The sequence below is a fragment of the Narcine bancroftii genome, chromosome 1, assembly GCF_036971445.1.
Source record: "Narcine bancroftii isolate sNarBan1 chromosome 1, sNarBan1.hap1, whole genome shotgun sequence".
NCBI classification, from domain to species: domain Eukaryota; kingdom Metazoa; phylum Chordata; class Chondrichthyes; order Torpediniformes; family Narcinidae; genus Narcine; species Narcine bancroftii.
The window spans coordinates 429273058-429289293 of record NC_091469.1 but is presented as its reverse complement, the minus strand read 5'-3'; the positions used below and the strand labels follow the sequence as shown (position 1 = coordinate 429289293).

Here is a 16236-nt window from a genome sequence, read left to right as displayed (position 1 = left end):
GGAGATGCCACAAACAGGGAGTTTCCCCAATGTGCTGCTGGTGTGAATGCGGTAGGGGGAGGTGTTGCTACCATGACATGCCGCCTTAAGTTCACGGTGATGGCTCAATGCGGAAATGCTGGAGCAATGGCCGTCTTCCTTATCCATAAATCACAACACTGCTGGAACTGCACTGTCACTGGATAAGGAAGACAGCCATTGCTCCTGCACTTCTTTGAGCCTTCACCGTGAACTGGAGCGGCATGTTGCAATAGCACCCCCCTCAATCGTGGCAGCTACCCCCACCCCCCTGCCCCAGTTTGCAGCATTGGAACATTGCAACAACCCCCTCCCCGCGCCCCCATTCACGGCAGCAGCATGTTGCTGGGGGGAGGTGATGAATGACCGCCAAGAGCTGGCGGGGGTGTGACTGGTAGCTGGGACAGGGGCAACTAATGGGGAGGGGAGGTGGTAGGTTTAGGAGATCTTTAAACAGAAAGGGATTCCCTGTGGGGCTGCCTGTGACCGCTTGTCATGTCACTCACCGTATCATCGCAGGGGTGTGATTTCCCCTTAAATCGCTGGGTTGGCAATTTAACAGGTAGGTTAGGCTGCTCTTTGAAAGGGCATGCTGCTCACATAATCCAGTAATTTTACCCGGGTCCCAGGAGGGCTACCTGGCTTCTGCAATTTGAAAGTGCCTAGAGATGCAGAAATATCCCTGTAGTTGTAAGGGGTGCATGGTTAGAGAATACATGGACTTGAACACTTTAAAATTGAGATGTGGCTTAACAAGGATCTAACCCTAACCCTAACATGTAAAGGCATGACAAAGAAATAAAAATGGCCAATGCTGGGATCTGAAACAAAATCGGAAATTGATAGAAGAATTCAGCCAGTCAGGCAGCATCTGTGGAAAGAGAAACCAATCAAAATGTTGTAGATGAAGAAACATTCCTCAGGGGTGAAGTGTGAATGGGACTAAGAGATAATTATAATATTGGCAGCAATCTTCATATTATTTTAGTTTTATAGAAGATAGTAAAGATATATTTACACCTGATTTACAACAGTTTCAGTGTTTTTACTATACTACTATGGTAATACCAATAAGTTCCCATTAGTTTGTGATTTCTGCAGAAGTTCATGCATAAATAGAATGTAACAGGAATTCTCAAGTATCTTGTTGATGAGATGAACTGCCATGTGAAATACATTCAGATTTTAAAATTCACACTGAAATCAAATGTGAGTAGCAAAAATTTCATTGATTATTCAGAATTATAAATAATGTTTTTTTTAACCTGGAGGTACTGAACACTGGGGTTTCAAAACTTCTGGCAGAATCTTCCTGGGATCAAACAAATAACTGCACTGAAGAACACCATGTTAACTTTACTCATCATACCTTTACTCAGGCTTTCTCTTCCATTGGTCTTTCTACTCCATTTCCACTTTGCAAATCTCAGTTTGAATCTGATCTCAGTTTGAATCTGGGCGGGGAGCATTCTCCAAGATGCAAGCTGGATTTCACAGGAAAGAAATTACAGCTTGATCGCCACATACTTCTTGCCATAGCATTATCACCAGGTACTGAGATGTTAAAAGAGGTGGAGCAATAAATACCTTATGTCACTTTTAAAAATGTAGAATTTAGACCCAAGATTACCAAGCAGATATAGTCAAAGTTGATTCATTCGATCTCATCCTTCTTGAACATTAACTATATCATCTTCACATTTCAGTACCTCACAACCCATTAAATAACCCAACCATTCCTCTTACAAAACATTTGCAAGTCATCCCTCAGAGTAATAAAATGAAACCTAATATCTTTCTGTAATTTCCCCATTCTAACTAGGGCCCTTTTGATCTGCAGATGAGCATATATCTTTCATGAGCACTCTAAGGCAGAGTAGACCTCTTTCTTTCAGAATGACTTGGCTTTTCAAGTTGTTCCTCTTGTGCTTTTCCTCAGGTAGGGATCTCAACACCGAAATCAAGCATGATTGCCCTCTGCAGAGTCTCTGAAATTGTGATTGCTCTCACTGATGATAACATGTCCCTTGCATCCAGTTATGTTACAGTAAGACACCTAGGGTGTGAAATTGGGTTCAATAGTGCGTGTTAATTGGATGTGAGGTATAGTGTTTGAGGACCAAAATGACATGCTCTGCATGCATGTATATTTCAAGACATTTAGCAAATGAACAGTTAGCACACATCAGAAGTTGCAGGACAGACAGTTCATGACCTTAGTCAGCAGGTAGCACTAATTTTGGATGTAAAAACCTCAGCAGACACTTCACAGAACTTAGTGGTAGCATTAAAGGGAAATATATGTTTGTCATTGATTCATTTTTTTCCTACTATTGATTCATCGCTACAAATATTTGGTTATTTCCAAATTGATTTCAAGGTGTAAACTTATTAACTTTTTTTTAAAATTTAGAAACAGTAACTCAGTTTCAGCTCACAAGGCCATGCCATCCAAATGCACCCAACTGACCTACAACTCCAGTACATTTTGAAGGGTGAGAGGAAATGGAGCCCCCAGAGGAAACTCATGTTAACTTGGAGAGAATGTACAAACTCCTTACAGACAGTGCGGGATTTGAACTCCAGTCCCGATCGCTGGCGCTATAACAGCATTGCACTAACCACAATGCTAACTTTGCCATAATCTATTTTGAGGAAATAAATTACAGGTATTGAAGGGGATTCAATTTGCAGTTTGAACAGCTTTAGTTCAAGGTAGCTCCCAGCTACCAGAATAGAATCATGGAATTGTTTCAAGACTGAAGGAGACTGTTCAATCAATCAAGCTAACAAAGGATCTCTGCAAGACACTTTGATTTGTCCCATATTGAGGTCTCTCCCAAAGGCTTCAATTGGTTTCATGCACTGAGGAGTGCAGAGGACCAAAAAGACCTTGGGATACAGGCACATTGTTTCCTGAAGGTGTGTTGCAGGTGGACAGGGTTGTAAAAGAAGCTGTTGGCATCTTAGCCTTGAGAATCAAAGTATTGAATATAGGAGTTGGGATGTTCAAGTTATTTAAGACATTGGTGAGGTCAAATTTGAAATATTGTGTGCAGTTCTGGTCACCTAGCTGCAGGAAGTATAGCAATAAGATTGAAAGAGTGGAGAGAAGATTTACTAAGATGTTTTCATGTCTTCAGGAGTTGAGTACAGGGTAAGATTAAACAAGGTTAGGAATTTATTGCTTGGAATGAAGAAGAATAAGGGGAGATTTGATAGAGGTTTACAAAATTATAAGGGGTATAGACAGTATAAATGTGAATAGGCTCTTTTGACTTAAATTAGGAGAGATAAATATGAGAAGACATGGCTTTAGGATGAAAGAGGAAAGGTTTAGGGGGAACTCAGAGAGTGATGAGAGTGTAGAATGATCTGCCATGTGATGTGGTGGGTGCAGTTTTGATCCTGAATTTTAATAATAAATTGGATAGATACATTGATGGGAGAGATCTGGAGGGCTATGGAATGGAAGTAGGTTATTGGGACTAGCTGAACAATGGTCGGCACAGGCTAGAAGAGCTGAATAGTCTGTTTTCTGTGCTGTAGCATTCTATGGTTCTCTCCAATCTCTCCACTATCTGGTCTTATGAAGATTCTTCAAAGAGAGGCTGACTGTAAAAAGTGATGGTGGAAGAGCACTTGGCTTGAATTAACAAGACATGTCAATGTCTGATGAATCAAGTGACCATTTAATGTTCCAAATTATTATTTTTTAAAGCTTAAAACTTTTAACACAATTTTTGTTTCAGTGTGAGAAATGTTGATGAGATTTTTTTATTACTTCCTGCAGTTCAAATTCTGAAATAAGGCTAACCTGGTAAATTTAGCTATAATTGCTCTTCAGAGGGAATTTTGACCTCATTATCGAGATCAAACAAATCAGTGAAAATAATTTCCTTAATAATTTTTATTTCTATATGACTTTCCTTATTCTAAAAAATCTGCTTTTTGGAAGAAAATTAAAATCAATTTATATACTCTAGTAATAAAGAATAAATTATTTTGGATTTACCCTTTTGCACACCTTATTGGTGGTTCTTTAGCTATATCACCCTAACATAAGTGCCATCTGGAATTGATTGTATAAAAAGGACCATCATTTCATATTTGAGTCCACAAGTGATTTTGCAAAAGTTATATGTTAGATAACCATAATCAGATGCAATTGGATCACAGTATTTCTCTCTAATCTCAGTCTTCTTAATTGTTCCTATTTCTACCCTGGGAAGGCTCAACACATATTGTCACAGGTCCTCTAACAGCAAATCCTTTCTCCCTCTGCTACGACTGATGTACGACTTGAATTTCACTTTGAGCAAATATATTTCCTCCTTTAATTCACAGCTCACCTTTGCATAGCTTAGCTTGACACTGTTGTTATTGTAATCCTTACTTCAGAGTGAAATCAACTGAACTCAATGAAACTAAAGCATAATGTACCTTCTCCAGCCATGGTTGCGCTATATTTCTGAAGGCATCCTTTCCTATTTTATCAATGTAGTCCTGAGTGGAATGTCCTAGAGTAAAACCTTTCTGGTTAGAGGTAAAAAAAAAATTGGAGAAAATATTAAGGGTAAAACTCCCTGTTATTTTTGTTGGGTAATATTAAAGTGGTTAGACCTAAATTAAGATTGATTATGTACCAAATTGAGTTTTTAGGATTGGCTTTATCTGTTTCTAGGAAGTGCATAGCCATTACTTGGAAATCAAATATGGACTTAGGAATGGAGAAATGGCATAGTGAATCGCGTTCTTGTATTCCACTTGAGAAAATTATATAATCTACATAATAAATATCATTTTTTTAAAATATGGAGACCATATTTACAATATGTTAGTTTGAAAATTTGAAGGACGGTCTGAAAGCCCATCCTATTGGTAACCCCTAGTTCCATTATTATTCAAATTGAGACATTTCTTTTTGACATTCTCCTATTTTTTTTTCTTTTTCTCTTCTTTCTTCCTTTTCTTTGATATTTTAGGGGAGGGTTGGTTGGTGGGGGATGAGAAGGGAGGGATTCCAGGGAAATATAACAGTGTTTAATGATGACGAGGAACGGGGTTGCCACAGTGGACAGACAGTGGTAACCAACAGATAATATTCTAAACTGAAAGAAGTTGATAATGTATTAGGTGGTACTGCTGCTTGGGAAAATGACCCTGGTCTACATTGGAAATTACTTTTTTTTGCAGGGTGCTTGATATTTTATTTTTATGCTAAACATAATAAGACTATGCTGGACTCGACAGCAGAATCATGTCCCAAATGTGAAAATCCTCAAGCACATTTCATGCCAATACAAACATGATATGCTGATCAACCTATGACCACGTTTTACAAATGCTGCAACTCAGGGTGTGAACATTAATCTCCAGGGTAAAGAGATTAAAATCTTGTGTGGAATTTTCTGCTAAGAACTGAAAGAATCTTCTAACTTGCATTGAGATGAAGAGGGAAACATTGAATTTTCAGTAATAGTTATGCAATCTGTTGATGTTTTGGTCTAAACTTATTAAAGTGTAATTCAATTTGTAGTTCAGGCTATCATTCTCAACATTTATGGTATTTTACAATATTTTCATGATTTGAATGTACAATAAATGCTTTGGGCTACTTGTTACAACAAAAAAGTGAAGATGGACTAATTATTTTTAGTTTCTCCCAGGCAGGATATCTTCATTTTAATTGTTCAGCTGTTTTTTTTTTTAACTAATGTTCTTTCCTAGCTCCTGGTTCTCTAACTTCATCTTCCCTAACTCATTTTTTAGCCTTTCACCTGCTGTCTACAAAAAGTGGACAAGCAAAACATAATAAGACTATGCTGGAGGTTCCACCTCAACACCATTCAACTGCATTTGAAGCCTTTGTTACCAATTACTTCCATGTCTCTTGTCCCTCACCTGAAACCAAATTCCTGTATCTTATTTCATCTATCATGACTATGCTTACTTACCTGCTTGGGCAATTACTTCTTTTAATAAAAACACATTGCTGGAGAAACTCAGCAGGTCAGGCAGTGTCCTTTACTCAATATAGCAAAGGTAAAAAAATACATAACCAATGTTTTGGGCTTGAGGCCTTCATATAAACTTCTTTTAATAGATCTCATCCTTATGTTCAAATCCCTTCATGGCCTTGCCTTTCTCACCACTAGCTATATCTCTTTTCATCTGCATTACCATCCAAGAACTCTAAATTCTCCACCAATCCAATGGTCTTGCCGTAGCGTTGGTGATCATACATTCAGCAACCAGAATCAAACATCAGGAATTAAATTTATCAGATTCACTGTGCCTTTGCCGTCTTAAACCTAGCTCTTTGGTCAATTTTTTAGCTGTTTATTCTATGTCTCCTTTTTCAGTTTGGGATTTTCTTTTCATTGAAATGCATCTTAACACTCTTGGGAGATTTTACTTTATAAAGGATAAATGAGGTAAAACATACTACAAATCTAAATCTGGAAAGATTCCACATAACAACATCATCCATATGGAGCTCCCAAATCATCTCAAAATATATTAGCTGAGAAACTCGTTAACAGCCTCATTATGTGACTATTTCTTTGTTAGTTTGAATTACCCAGAAACTGTAGCATATCAAAGACCCATTTCTCCCAACTGATCGACGCTGCTGTCAATAGACAGCATGAACCTGTTCTAATTTTGCCTCCAATATGCTTAATTCTACCAAATCTATTCTCAAAAATCTCTTTAAAACTCTTTGAGTTGATTGTTGCTTTTCTAGTTAAAGGACCACATGCATTGTTCAAATCCAGAAGAATAGAAATGGACATTAATATGTCTAATTTGCTTGGAAGACAATATTTCCACACTATTTGCTAATGAGATGTCAATAATATTTTAAAACTAGAAAGTATTTTTAGAGAATAAAAGGGGCATATTTTCTGGAAGGTACTATAACCCTTGTCTACATTGGAAATTACTTTTTTTTTGCAGGATGCTTGATATTTTATTTATATGCAAAATATAAATTGTCACAGCATTAAAAAATGATGCATTTTGTTCTTGGCAACACATCACTTCACAGCACAAATTATTTATTGCTGCTGTTGCCAATTGTGGTTTCTACTGACCTTCAGTTGTGGCATGACAATGTTTTAGAATAGATCACCATTCCTGAAGAAAATTTCTACTACATTTAGAATCATTTTGATGAATATCTTTTTATTCTACTTCATCATCTACAGTACATGTTAAAAACATACTATGTGGCATAGTATAGCATGCTTTCATTTGAAAAATCTACTTAGTTTATAAATGCAATTCATTTTAAAATGCAAGATCATGTGCATAATAATGAAAATTATAGCATTCAAAATTTAGCTGTATTGTGGAATTGATTCAGTACTTGTCATGGACAAATATATAAATTATATTATCGTATTATCCACACTACCACTTCATTACTGATTTAAGCAGTTAAATGAATATATTGGATATTTACTGTCCACTAACTGAGGTACAGAATTTAAAAGATCATGCCCTTTCACACTAGAAACATAAAGTCACTCAAACTAAGAAGTCAGACCCTTGCTACTCCAATGAAAAACCAAGAGTTCTTTCCAACTTGGCTTGAAGGACTAGAAGAAGCTGAGCAAAGCCTTCTTCTGCTCAGTCATTCCAAATGAAGTTAGGGTTGCATGCGAGTCATTTTCACCAGGAGGAACAAATCATCTAGAATTGTTAGATGTGAAGTTAAATCTAGTTTTAAAAAATAAATTTCAAAGGCATTTCAAGTTCAGTAAATTACGTGTTTTATACAATCACTTTAGGTTGATTCTTGGAAAACCTTTTGAGGGTCTTCACTTTGAATATATGTCAAGCATACACTCTTAATTCTGTATCCGTGTTTATCCAGAGTCCGCTGAAACAAATAATTGAATGTAAGGTAGGAAAATAGAGCAAATAAGAGTGTTGATTGAAACTACTTGCCGTTTGAAGCAAATGTTTGATAGTTGTTTCTGTCACCAATATTTAGTTTGCTCGCTCACTGAAGTTAAAGGTATGATGCATGGCACACAGGTCTGGAGACAATACCCCTTCAAAATGATCAATTCCCTTCAAATTCATTTTGTGTTTGGCCCATGGACTTCCATTGCATGCATGATGGCCCTGGTAGAGATAAATGACCAGAATAACCATATTCAAGGCATTAATCTTACAGTGTTAAAGTCAAAATCACTTGATTGCATGTTGTATTGCATGAGGATCCTTGATAATATTGCCACAAAAGTATTTTAGGGAAGTTAATCTTTCATCCTTATGCAGATTGATCTGTATAAAGCTACAGACACACAACAATGAGATTTACCCTCTAAAATTATTTCATTCAGAGGTAATAATTAGTCCCAGTTGTGTCAACAAAACTACTTCCTTTGTATAACAATCTCCTTCATTTGATGAACAAAGATGTTGGAAGTTCATTGACTTTTGGCACCTCCTCCTTGGGATTATTTGGGAAATCTGCAGTAATTCTAATGCTCCCTCTTTATATTGTATATGCTGTACTGCTGTACTATTTTTTAATTGTAATGTGATAAGTTTATTGAAATAAAAAGTACAATTTGGATGACAATGTAGTTAACATGTTTAGTAAGTTTATCGATGACACCAAAATTGGTGGCATAGTAAACACTGAAGAAGGTTATTCAAAATTACAATAGGATCTAAATAAACAGAGAACGTGGGCCAATGGAATTAAACTCAGATCATTGTGAGGTGTTGCCTTTTGGGAAGTTAAACTAGGGTAGGACTTACACAGTAAATGGTAGGACCCTGGAGAGTAGTGAAGGTGTTTAGCATGGTTGTCAGAACATTGAGTATAAGAATTGGGACATCATGTTACAACTTTACAAGACATTAGTGAGACCTCACTCGGACTTTGTGCAGAGTTTTGGTCCCCTGTCATAGAAAATATTTCATCAAGATAAGAAGACTGAGTTAATATTTATGAGAATATTACCTGGACTGGTGATCTTGAATTATAAGGAGATGCTGAATAGATTGGGACTTTTATCCCTGGAGTGTTGGGGGCTGACAGAGAATCTATAGAGGTTTATAAAACCATGAGGGATAAAGATAATGTGAAAGATCACAGTCTTATTTTCTTGGTAGAATCTGAGAGATATCCTTTTCACACTAACGGTTGTGAATATGTGGAGCAACCTGCCAGAGGAAGTTGTAGAAGCAGTTATCAATGTAATATTCAAAATACATTGATTGTAACGGGAACATGAACGGGAAAAGTTTAGAGGTATATGGGCAGGATGTAAGCAAATGGGATTAGGTTGGCTGTTATGGACAAGTTGGGCTGAAAGTCGTGTTTCTGTGGTATAGTTCTCTATGACTATTATCTCTTATACAATGTGTTGTTTATGTGTATTGGTGAAACTGTCTTATGGCTCTAAGTACAAAAAGTCCAATAGATTATCAAAAATCCTGGGATGTTCCATGACTGGAGAGGCAAGTGCAGAATGAAAGAGGGCACCAGGAATGCCTTAGAATAGTCAGGTTATAATGTTACAAAAGATCTGGATGAGGATTACAGCATAAGAGAGTCTGAACCTATGGCCTGTTCAGCCACGTTAGAGAGGAGGAAACAGCAGTTGTCAAAGTGATGAGACGGCAGGAATAATAAACAAGTACTCAAATTGACTGGAAATATTAAGAGTATCCTGTCAGGTCATTCCAGCAGCAAATATTACACCATGTTTGCAGAAGGCAAGATGTCAGTGGCGAGGGGATGAATTTGTGATTGGACTGAAGATATTGGTTTCACTTCTCCCAAAACTTCATTGGGGAAAATGCTTTGCTTAGTGTGATAGTACAGATCTATCACCAGTGTATATAGTGGAAATAGTTACAGTATCTAGACTGTGCTTAGAGAGATTGCCTGAGAGCTTAGCCACGCCTACTATCTGGGCCTTAAAGGGTTGTGTCCCTAGCCAGGTCGGATCATTCCGGACTGGTCGGCCACCTGTGAAGAGCTCCTGTCTTTTGCTAATAAAAGCCTTGGTTTGGATCAACAAGTCTTTGATTCTTTCGACGAGCTCTACACTTAGCCATTGCAAGTATGAGATAAGCATTCTGTTTGTTTCAAAAACATTGGAGAGGAAAAAGTGGTGAGCTAGAGGTGAGTGGCTATAAATGCTGGCTTTTCAGATTTCTTACCCCAAGGGGCAATGATGATGAGAGATACAATTCAAGGATAAATCACTGGGGAACAAAAAAAAAGATAAAAATCATTGCTAATAATTCTGTACCAAGAATAGAATTTTGGACTGGATTTGAAACATGGATGAAGATACTCGAGATGGTCTCTTGAAGATTAGTTGAATCACTTGAGTAACATGGTCCTGAATTATATGGTTCAGTTTGCTTGAGTGGCACATTTCCCTAATGGTTCAAATACATAAAGTGTTCTGCTACTACTTCATTTTCAATAATTTGCATAAGTGTAACAGAAGATCGATATATAAACACAGAACATGAATTAGAATGGAAGAAATTTGGCTGAAACATTTTTGTGATTGTACAGGAGGTACTGGGAACCTCATGAGATGATCAACAGCCATGGCAACTATTGAGAAGTTTGCTTAGCAGTCCAAAGATTCCAGCATTTGACACAACCATATGCCACCTTTTGAGGTCAAAGTAATAGCCATACATTTTTTTACATCCATTTGTCAAATACATAATATATTGTTTTCATTTTCATCACATGTAACCATTTTTAGTTGTCAGAACTTGAATATGCTTCTTATCCCATCATCAAAATATTTCATAAATATCATGGAAAAAGTCCAGATGCAAATTTGTTTTTTTACAGGATACTCTTAACATTTCCAGTCAATTTGAGTACTTGCTCATTATTCCTGCCCCCATCTCTGAAACATTTCCTAACCAGTTCAAACGTTTTCTGAATTATATAAGTTTCAACGACAGCTAATGATATTTAATGAGTGACTTCACCAAATGTCTCCTCAGATACTTCATAAATAAAAAGATAGTAATGGTGAAGGAAGTTATATAAATGCAACTTTCTTTCATAAGCATCATTCATAGAATCATAATTACAGTTAACATGTCTACATAGACCATGTAGCAAGGTTTTCAACAGCAACTAAATTCATTAACAGGAATTTTGTGTAATTTCCATTAATATACTGAATATTTGCAAATTGCAAATGTGCTCATGTTCATGCAGAGATATAACCCACAAACTTCTAACTGTGTATACTGGATGCTGATGACCTAACTGGCTAAATCCCTTTGGGATGTAAGGTGTTGATCATTGCTTTTCACTGATAAGCAAAATATTTCCAGAGCGTGAAGAATCTCGTGGAGCGAAAGAAGGATAAACTCCAATCTGCATTGGCACACTGAACTTCTCTGTTGCTATTTGAATTGGAAATCAGGCAGAAGTTATGCTAAGCTCTCCATTATAGCCTCATGTATGTGAAAGGTCTTCCCCTTCATTTGAATATGGCTTCAAATGCATGTGGGAAACAAAAATTTTAAAAGGGAGTTTTTTTTTAATTACACTGCTATTTAAACAGAAGGATTCTTGAATGATGCGAAATTGGGAGAATGTGTTTCTCAGTAGTTATTAAGTCCCTCATTTGTTAGAAAATTATACAATGTAAATTATGTCAGAAAATGAAAAAAAAAGCTTAATATATTATAGTTCTTGATCTGCTTAAGCAACATTTAGATCATAGTTTGCATTGAACAAATTGTACAAAAAATTATGATTTTTCTTGTAAAGGTTATTGAATATTGAAATCTAATTTAAAATGCAACACTATAAGCTGCTGAGTCAAAAACAATAGGGCAGATGATCCCCTTTGCAATCACACTGCAACATTTCCATTCCAATCTCTTATGGAGTTTTAAATTGCGTTGGATTGGTTTTATTTCAGAATAAAAAAAAGATCTTAAGCAAAAAAAAAAGAAAATGCTGGAAATGTTCCATGGATCAGTCAGTTTTTGTGTAAAGACAATTCATGCATAACCCACTGTCAGTGATGAAATCTGAACAATAAGGAAGACATGTTGGTTATCTTCTAGTTTTTAGTTCTGAGGAAGTATTACATTGAATATATAAGCTTTTCTTTTCTTTTTAGAAGGGCAAACTTTTGCCTTTGCTGTTTATTTGTTTTACCTTTGCTACTATATAGACATTAGATTTCCTTGCTCTGATATGTTTGTGGTGGGTAAATAATTTAATTATTGAGTATAACACATTGGATTCTGTCGTTATTTTTACAGTCACAAAGGCAGGCATAATGGAAAATCTGTCACAGAACAATCAAAAAAGGGGAATTGTAAATCGCAAAAGATTCCTTGTCCAGAAGCACAAATACTACATGCTACAAAGCGAAGACTAATCCAATTTTAGTTTTCAAACATATGTTCAGTTAAGAAATAATTAAGTCAAGATGAAATGACATGAAAATGCCCAGTTTTAAATTAATCAATTCCATGTGTTTTTGTATACTGTAGGAATTAAAGAACTTTTAAAAAGGAACACATTTTCTTTCTGTTGCAGATTTAGTCTGATATTATGAAAGTTAACCTATAACTATATATTTTGTTGACCAAATACATCAAGCACTTGTTTCTTAAAAAAGATTATAAAATATCTTCATTTTAAGAAGAGACTAGTTATGGAAGTTTATGGCAATGGCAGATAAATTAATAGTATTGTGCAGCGTTATTGTGGCATGAAAACTGGCTGTTACAAAAGAACCCAACTGCTGCAAACTCAATGTAGAAAGTAATGACTTATTCCATAATTTAAATGAATGCCCCATCTCAAGCTTCCAGAGCACAAACCCCTGGTCTGGAGCACAAATTAAGTCTAAATTACATGGTGCAAATGCAAATAAGCATTATTCTAAAAAAAACCTAAAACTCATAGAGCTTTATTTAAGCTCTATCAGTTTCAGAGGTCGAACATATCAGCCCTCAGGACATTTCTGTGCTGTTCATGTCAATCTAATCAGTTCCTATCTGACAGACAGCCATCAGACATGGAACCCTGGAGAAAGTAAGATGTAATCATTCAGTATGCAACCAGAAACAAGATGCAATATGGAACACAATAAGGTAATTATTTTTCCAATTAATTCATTTTATCTTATGATCTTAATGTATTCTTTCATTATTTTACAATTTAAGGAAGCAAAAAAATCCATGAAAGTCTGGGATTTGCTATAACCTTGTATATGTGTTCTTCAGTAAGTAGAGAATATAAAGTCAATTAAAGGTCCCATTCAAAACAGATTTGAATATCTTATACAGATTGGGAAGAAAATAACCGAAGGATTTGAAACATACAGCATGTTTTTCCAATGTAGCAATCAACAAATTTTAGTGTTCAACAAATTAACCTGAATTGGGAAATGCAGTCAAGGAAGTGAGAAATTGTGTGCTGTTTCATTCCACAGGAAAAGTGTACCTTAAATCGCTAACCCAAGAAAATGTGCTTGTATTTGCATAAACTCACTCTTTCCTTTTCCACCAATGTGGCTCTCACACTTCAGATATTCCCCTGGATGTGCTAAAGTGATGTCATGAGCCAGACTTTCTGGATTCCATTTTCTGTATTTCCCAACTTTTTTCCATATTTACTGTAGGCATGAACTAGAATTTTCCAGAAGGTTAACCTCAAAGTGACCTTGGTCATGTCAAAACAGTACATGGTAAATCAGGATGCACTTGTATTACAGCTAGTCTGAGTTCAAAAGCCTATGGTCCTGATATCAGCAAACTGGATTTATATTTCCCTTTTTAGCCAGAATTTACCAATTACTGCCTGGGAAAGAAACTAGACAGAATTATACTTCAAGGACATTTCATTCAAATACTTCTTGTTAATGGGTATACAAAGTTGACAAGATGCCCAACTTTGTAAACTATGTTAATGAGCCAGTGAATTTACAATTCTCTTGATTTATATCTGGTATATTATTAGTCCTTTTATACCACTTGACGTGCAGACAGTCACTGCAAGTTCTCGATTCTACTGAGAATATTTTATAATTTTTTTCAGTCAAATGATATTTGCGATTGGAAAATTAATTGTGATCAGTCTGCATTCCTAGTGAAGTGGAGGAAATCATTTTACAGCACATTATAAAGTTGCAGCATATAACGCACCTTTAAATTCACTGATCAAAACTATTTAATAATTGCCTATAAAGAGGTAACTAAGGAAATGCTATGGAAATTGTACTACAATCAATGCAGATTTGCACAAAATATATCATAAAATATCTAGTTTCCAGCCACATCTCATATCTGGTGTACAATAATTTAATCCCTTGTAAACTATTGAGCATTTATATAAGATATGCCAACTTCTGGAGTTATGCCAACTTCTGCAATATGCCAATCCCTTTTGTAAACTAACTAACCAGGCTGATTACAGGTACATTGTATTTTTTTTTCAATGAAGTTGTCAGATTAAATGAGAAAAAAAGACTGCAATGAACAATTATTACGGGGAGTTCAAAGAAAGAGAGGAGGGATCAGTTATGTGGGAGTTGGCACCAATATCTTGGTTATTGGCACCGAGAAAGATAAGGGTAGAATGGGTGGGGGTGGGGGGAAGAAGAGAAGTGAGGGGAGAAGAAAAGGGGTGTGCTATTTGAAGGTATTGGTTTTTTTATGAATTGTGTGTTTCAGTTTTTTTTTAAGCTTATTTAGGTTTGGTTTGGAGCATGGTCATCTGCGCTAGAGGTCTACCACAAATAAGAGGGATGGAAGATAAGTATCGGGGAAAAGAAGGAAGGGGAGGGTAATGAAAGAAGGGCTCTGGAGCAATGGATAAGACAATTAAATTTGTAAGTTTTAATGTGAATGGGATGAATAGTTCGATAAAGAGAAAGATAGTCTTGGCACACCTTTAAAAAATTCTGACAGACATAATATTTTTATAGGAAACCCACCTTACAAATCAAGAACACATAAGCATGTAAGGTTAAAGAGGAGATGAGTAGGCCTCCTTTAATTCCAGAGGTAGGGGAGTGGTTGTCCTGATAAGGTGGTATGTTCCAGTGGTGGTTCAGTGTGTGGTTGCTGATCCAGCTGGTCGATTTGTGTTGATCCATTGTCAAATATACCCAGAATTTTGGACACTTATGAATACATATGCCCAGAAGTTTGATGATGAAAAAAATTTATAATATATATTCTTGAAAGTAACTGAAGGGTGGGAGAATGTCTTGATTGGAGGGGATTTCAATTTTTGTCTGGATGCAATCATGGACAAGTCAGCAAAGAAAGTAAGAAAGGCCACAGCAACTAAGTCTACCCTGGCCTTTATGAAAGAGCCAAATCTCATGGGTGTGTGGAGAAGGCTGAATTTGAGAGAAAGAGATTACTCCTTTTACTCAAGACAACATGATTTCTACAAAAGATTCGATTTATTTTTGGCATCAGCCCCATTGCTAGGTATAATAATGGAAACCAAGTATATTCCTTGGTTACTGTTGGACCATTCACCCTTGACTTTATCCATAATACTGCAGGGCTCAGAATATAGATCACACCTGAATACATTGCTATTAGGAAAACTGGAATTTTGTAGCTTCGTTAGAGCTCAGATAGAATTGTTCTGTTAGATGCACTGCCTCTCTATTGACAATTACTTCCCAATATGGAACACACTGAAGGCTTATTTAAAGGGCCAAATAATTGAATACACCAAGAGCATCAAAAAGGAGCACATGAAAGTTAATCCTTTAGAACAGGAGATAGTTCAATTGGAAAAGGATTATCAGAGAGCAGGCACAGAAGAAAAATACAGGAATTTTGCAAATAAAAAGCTCAAATATAATACATTACTAAAATATAAGACAGAAAAGTTGATTTTAAGATCTCAACAGCAGTACTATGAGCGGGGAAAAGGGCCTATAAAGTCTTGTCCTGGCGGATGAGGGTGGAAGAGGCCTCAAGAACAATCAATGTGATTCAAACAGGGGAAGGCAAGATCACATATAAACCAGAAGAAATAAATGAAACATTTGGAAGATTTTATAAGGAATTGTATAAATCTGAATCAGGGGATGATCCTACCAAAATAGTTGATTCTTGCTTTCATTGAAACTACCCAATTTGGATCAATAAGTGCGAGAGGGGATGAGTGTCTCTTTATCTAAAGAGGAGATTGCATGGACCCTGAGCTCT

At 36.2% G+C, this 16236-nt stretch overlaps 1 long non-coding RNA gene across 2 annotated transcripts in view; it reads left to right on the top strand.

Moving 5' to 3' along the window:
• The first annotated feature begins 62 nt into the window (after positions 1-62).
• Positions 63-16236, top strand: part of LOC138753470 (uncharacterized) — a 30794-nt gene continuing 14620 nt past the window's right edge. Inside the window, exons 1-3 of one of the 2 annotated variants that reach the window (XR_011351187.1) lie at positions 63-580; positions 7815-7930; positions 13064-13152. This is a non-coding gene — a long non-coding RNA (uncharacterized lncRNA). The remainder of the gene's footprint in view (positions 581-7814; positions 7931-13063; positions 13153-16236) is intronic. The other variant, XR_011351189.1, reaches the window with a different exon arrangement.